Consider the following 5,737-nt stretch of genomic DNA (forward strand, 5'->3'; position numbering starts at 1 on the left):
AATTCTTCCTTGTGCTTTGGCTTCTCTACGCTCCAGTGCAATCTTCAGAGTCTCTTCTGACATCCATTTTCGTCTTTTCTTCCAATGGTATAGATGAATAGGAAAGTTACAAAAATACTAGAGAAGAAAAGAAGGCATATGACAAGTATGAAAGCAGAAAATTTGAAGAGTATTAAATGGATTACTACACAGAGCTGAATTTCTAAAATGCTAGAGTGAAAATAAGCACAACATTGTGTCTTAGGGAATGTGAAAATGTGAACAGTGGGCAATTATTACATTCACTTTTTGTTTATACATAGCTACTGGCCTAAATTTGAATTGCAATAGCTATGTTGTATATCATTACATTATTCTCTATAAAGTTATTTGTTATAAACCCAGATTTTTTTATGACTCTATTTAAATTGCTTGTTGTTGTAAACCGCCAAATCAGAATCAACTCACAGCTGACCCTTCAGTGGTTTTCAGAGGCAATACATTATGTGGGAGGAGATTACTCATCCTTCTTCTGCCACTTCTTACCATGAAACCACTAGAACTCTGCTACCAATACAAAGATATATGGTTCAAATCCATCATCTGCACCATAAGATGTACATTCTTCTCCCATGCAATTTCCTGCCTCTGCCAAAATGCTAAGCAGGAATGATGAAAGTTTGAAAACTAAGGCCATTTTCCTCAGGTCATGGTCTTTTCAAATACATGCTATGCATCTGACAGCTGGACAAAGAATAAAAAGAATAGGAGAACTGATGCCTTTGAGTTGTGATGTTCAAGAAGAATCCTAAATAATCCACAGACTGTCAAAAGAACAAATGGGTTTTCTTGAAAATGGTACAGTCAGACAGTTCCTTGGAAGCAAGGATAGCAAAACTTCATCCCACATAATTTGGATATAATGCTAAGAAAGGCTATTCCTTGGAAAGTAATATAATGCTTGTAAAGATGAAGGGTCAGCCAAAGAGAGACAAACCCCTAATAAGATTATTTAACACAGTGAATATAGGAGTGGGCTGAAGTGGAGCAGAGATGGTGACGTTTGCAGAGGATAAGATAGAATTCAGATCTGTTGTTCTCAGGTCACTATGAACCATTCTGGATTTGATGGCAAATAACAACAACAACAATGACTGGAATTGAAGTTATTATGTAATTATATTTTTAATTTTTTAATTGTGCTTTTAATTCAAGTTTACAGAAAGTTTGTATTTTTAGTCATCCATTGATACGCATTTTTCTCCCTTTCCCTTTTTTCTCCATATCCAATATACTTTGTAATGCATTTACTGTTAAGATTGTTAATAGTTATGCATATAATGCTCAATCATCCATTTCTTAAAGACAGTCCTTTCCTTCATCTGCTCTAGTACAATGTTCATTATCTCTTCACTCTTTTCCTGTTTTCCCCATCCCATCAATGCTATTTGATAACAATGGTCTTATGCAATGTATGTCCTTTTGTGACAGATATATTTCACTCAGTATAATGCATTCCAGACTCATCCATGTTGTTAGTGTTTTAGAAGTTAATTGTTGTTCATTCCATTGTGTGAATAAGCCACCATTTTCTTGTGCATTAATTTGTTAATGTGCACTTGGCCTGTTTATGTTATTGTGAATAATGCTCCATTGAACATGGGTGTCCACACATCTGTTTGTGTCACAGCTCTGGATTCCTTAGGGTATATTGTCAGTAGTGGGATAGATGAGTCAAAAGGCATTTCTACTCGTATCTTTTTGAGAAAGTGCTAGACTACCTTCCACAGTGTTTGTATCATTTTGCATTCTCACCAGCAGTTAGAGTTCCAATTGCTCCACATTCTCATCTTGTTTTTGCTGCCATTTTCAACTTTAGTACTGTTGCTAAAAGAGATAATACCTCATTATTGTTTTGATTTGTATCTCTCTGATAGGGACTGATTTTGAATATTTTTTTCAGCTGTCTCAATATTTGAAATTGAACCATGAACAGTCTTTTCCTTTTATATTTCTAATTTTATGCATTCATATTTTGAATATTTTTGCATATCATATATCTTTAACAAATGGTGCTGGCATCGTCACCATCTCTGACATACTTGAGCTAACTGTTACAGTCACCTGCAATCTATTTTATTGATGATATTCCTCTCTAATGCTGAAGTCCCACCTTTCCAAGCATACTGTCCTTCTTCAAGGATTAACTCCTCCTGGAAAGGGTTAAACCAGGCAGCTCCCTGGAGGCAAGGATTCTGAGGCTCTATCTAACATACTTTGGACATGTTGTGAGGAGGGACTGGTCCTTGGAGAAGGACATCATGCTTGGGAGGGTGGAGGGACAGCACAGGAGGGGAAGGCCCTCTATGAGGTGGATTGATTCAGTGACTGGGGTAATCGGAATGGGTGTATTGGAGACAGTGCGATTGTCACAGGACAGAGCAGAATTTAGGGCTGTTGTACATAGGGTCGCTATGAGTTGCAAGCAACTCGATGGCACATAACAACAACAACCAAAAAAAAAAAAACCCAACATGCCCAAAATATCTGAGATGAAGTCTCACCATCCTTGTTTCTAAGGACCATTCTGGTTTCACTTTCTCCAAGTTTGTTTGTTTTCTTTGAAGCCCAAGAGATATTCAGTATTATCCAACAGTACAATTCAAATATGTAAGCCTATAAAATTATCACTGGAAGTTACCTGGTATTGTTGTTGTATATCATCAAGCCATACTTAATCCTGCTGTGGGTTTTCAGAGGCAATTAATTGAACAGGAAGAAACTGCCCATCTTTCTCCTAAGGATCAGCTGCTAGATTCTAACTGTGTACCATTTCTTTAGGTCTTTTTTTGCGTCTTGCAGAAGTAATGTTGGAGAAGATGTGGTGAGATAGAAACTCATACATTGTTGGTGTGATTGTCAAATGATACAACCTCTCTGGAAGACAGTTTGGTGTTTCCTCAAAAAACTAAACATAGATACTCCATATGACCCAGCTATTCTATTGCTTGGAATAAATACCCTGTGAAAAATGAGAACTGAGGAACAAAGAGAGACTTATATACCAATATCCATAGCAGCATTATTGGTCATAGCAAGAACATAGAAAAATAACCCAAATGCCCAATCACAATGGAATGGATTGAAAAATTATGGTACATTCACACAATGGAATATTATGCAGCACAGAGGAGCAATGATTTTGTATATTACTACCTATCAGTACTTCAGTGCTCGCGAGAGGTCCATCACAGCTGACTTTCCCAATGCAATCCGTCTCCTGATTTCCTGGTGCTGTTACCAAGAGTGGAGTCAAGCAAACTAAAACTGTTAACTATCTCAGTCTCTTCATCATCCACACTGATGCTGCCAATTGGCCCAGTGGTGAGAATCTTTGTTTTCTTGATATTGAGCTTCAATCCATATAGAAGACTGCAGTCCTTGACCTTCTGCAGCAAGCGCTTCAGGTCCTCCTCAGTTTCAGCAAGCAGCGTTGTGTCATCTGCATAAAGCAGGTTGTTGATTCTTCCACCCATCCTGATGGCCACATTTCTCCTCATACAGCCCAGTGTCTCGGATGATCTATTCTGCATACAGATCGAAAATGTATGGAGACAAAGTACATCCCTGATGGACACCTTTCCTGATTTTGAACAATCCAGTGTCTCCCTGCTCTGTTCTGACGACTGCCTTTGGTCCAAGTATAGGTTTCGCATTATCATGATCAAATGTTCTGGGATTCCAATTCTTCTCAGAGTCAGCCACAGCTTGTTGTGATCCACAACAGTCAAAAGCCCTTGCATAGTCACTGAAGCACAGATAGACATTTTTCTGGTATTCTTTGCTTTCTGCCAAGATCCATCTTACATTAGCAATAAGAGTGTTGCATATACCATGGACTGCTAGGAGAACAAACATGTTTGTCCTGGAGAGGGTGAAGCCAGAATATTCTCTGGAGTCAAGGATTCTGAAGCTTCAGCTGTGATGCTTTGGACATGTTGCAAGGAGGGAATCGTCCTTGGAGATGGACATCATGTTTGGGAGAGTGGAGGGATGAAACAGGAGAGGAAGACCCTCAATGAGATGGATCTATTCTGTGAGTGGAGTCGTGGGAATGAATGTGTTTGAGACAGCGAGACTGGCACAGGAAAGAACGGCATTTAGGGCTCTTGTACATAGGGTTGCTATGAGTAGCAAATGACTCAATGACTCGATGGCACATAACAACAACAACAACAACAACTACCTAACATGGGAGGGACAGGAGAGCATTATGGTAAGTGAAGTAATTCAGTCTCATAAAGACAAATACTGTATAGAACCATTACTGTAGAAGATGTATAAGGGTCCAAGGGGAGGAGTTTAAACATAGGATCACAATTTGATGGATAATGGGAAGGATTGGTAAAGGAAAGGGGAAAGATCTGGTGTGAAAAACAAAGTACATAAACTTTCTATATTTACCAGTATAAAATAAAATTTCAATAACAGAACAAATAAACAAAACCCCACAGGCCCAAAAGTAAATTTGGAACATTTTAATAGTAAATTTGTTACCAACCTGTTTTTTTTTCTTTTTACTGATTTTTTTCTGATGTTATTATTTTATTTGTGTCAATAGTGGGGTTTTTTTTAGTTGTTGTTCTTTTTTTTCATTAATTTTAATAAAAGTTTATAGAGACTTAAAGTTTCTAGTCATTCATTGTTGCGCTTTTCTCCTTACCAACTCCTCACACCAAATTCACTCTTATCCTTGAAAAGTAAAAGAAAAACTCTTTCACTGTTATGCAATCCCTACCGTCAAGTCCACTCCAATGTGCAGCCTTCATTCTGGACCCCTGTCATGACAATAATACCCAATCATATATTCTTTTTAAACAGTTCTCTCCCTCATCTGTTTCAATGCAGTATACGCCATTCCTCCCCTCCTGCTCTGTCTTCCCTTAACGACGATTTCAGTCCTGTTTTACAAGTGTCCCTATGTAATATTTGTCCTTTTGTGACTGAGGTAATTCACTCAGCATAATGTCCTCCAGTTCACCCATTTTACACAATATTTCATGAGTTCTTTGTTTTCAGTGCTGCATAGTATTTATTCCATTGTGTGAATATACCAGAGTTTCTCTATCCATTCATTTGTTGATGCACACTTGGGTTGTTTCCAGCTCTTTGCTATTATGAACAAAGCCTCAATAAACATGTGTGTGTATATATCTGATTCGGTGGCAGTTATGGTTTCTTTAGAGGAAATTCCCAGTAGTGGAATTGTTGAGATGAATCATAGTATTTAAATTAAGTCTGCATCATCTTGAAATTTTTAGAGTTATAAAGCAAAGTTGAAATAATATTTATAACTTATAAAAAAAAGTTGCATACTGGCACGATTAAAAATAGGAAAATATTTCATAAATCAATTTTGTTTCATTTTAGAATGTTGTTGTTGTTGTTATGTGCAGTTGAGTCGCTTGCGACTCATAGCAACCCGGGGTCCAACAGCTCTAAACTCTGCTCTGTCCTGTGCCAATCTCATTGCCTCCGACACAGTCATCCTGATTGTCCCAGTCACCAAATTAATCCATCTCCCAGAGGGCGTTTCCCTCCTGTGCTGTCCCTCCACCCTCCCAAGCATGATGTTCCTCTCCAAGGACTGGTCTCTCCTTACAACATGACCAAAGTATGTCAGACGAAGCCTCAGAATCCTTCCTTCAAGGAGCAGTCTGGTTTAACCCTTTCCAGGATGAATCTGTTTGTTCTCTTA

Source organism: Elephantulus edwardii, unplaced genomic scaffold (genome assembly GCF_000299155.1).
Source record: "Elephantulus edwardii isolate Elephantulus edwardi_28Jun2011 unplaced genomic scaffold, EleEdw1.0 scaffold00198, whole genome shotgun sequence".
Lineage (NCBI taxonomy): Eukaryota > Metazoa > Chordata > Mammalia > Macroscelidea > Macroscelididae > Elephantulus > Elephantulus edwardii.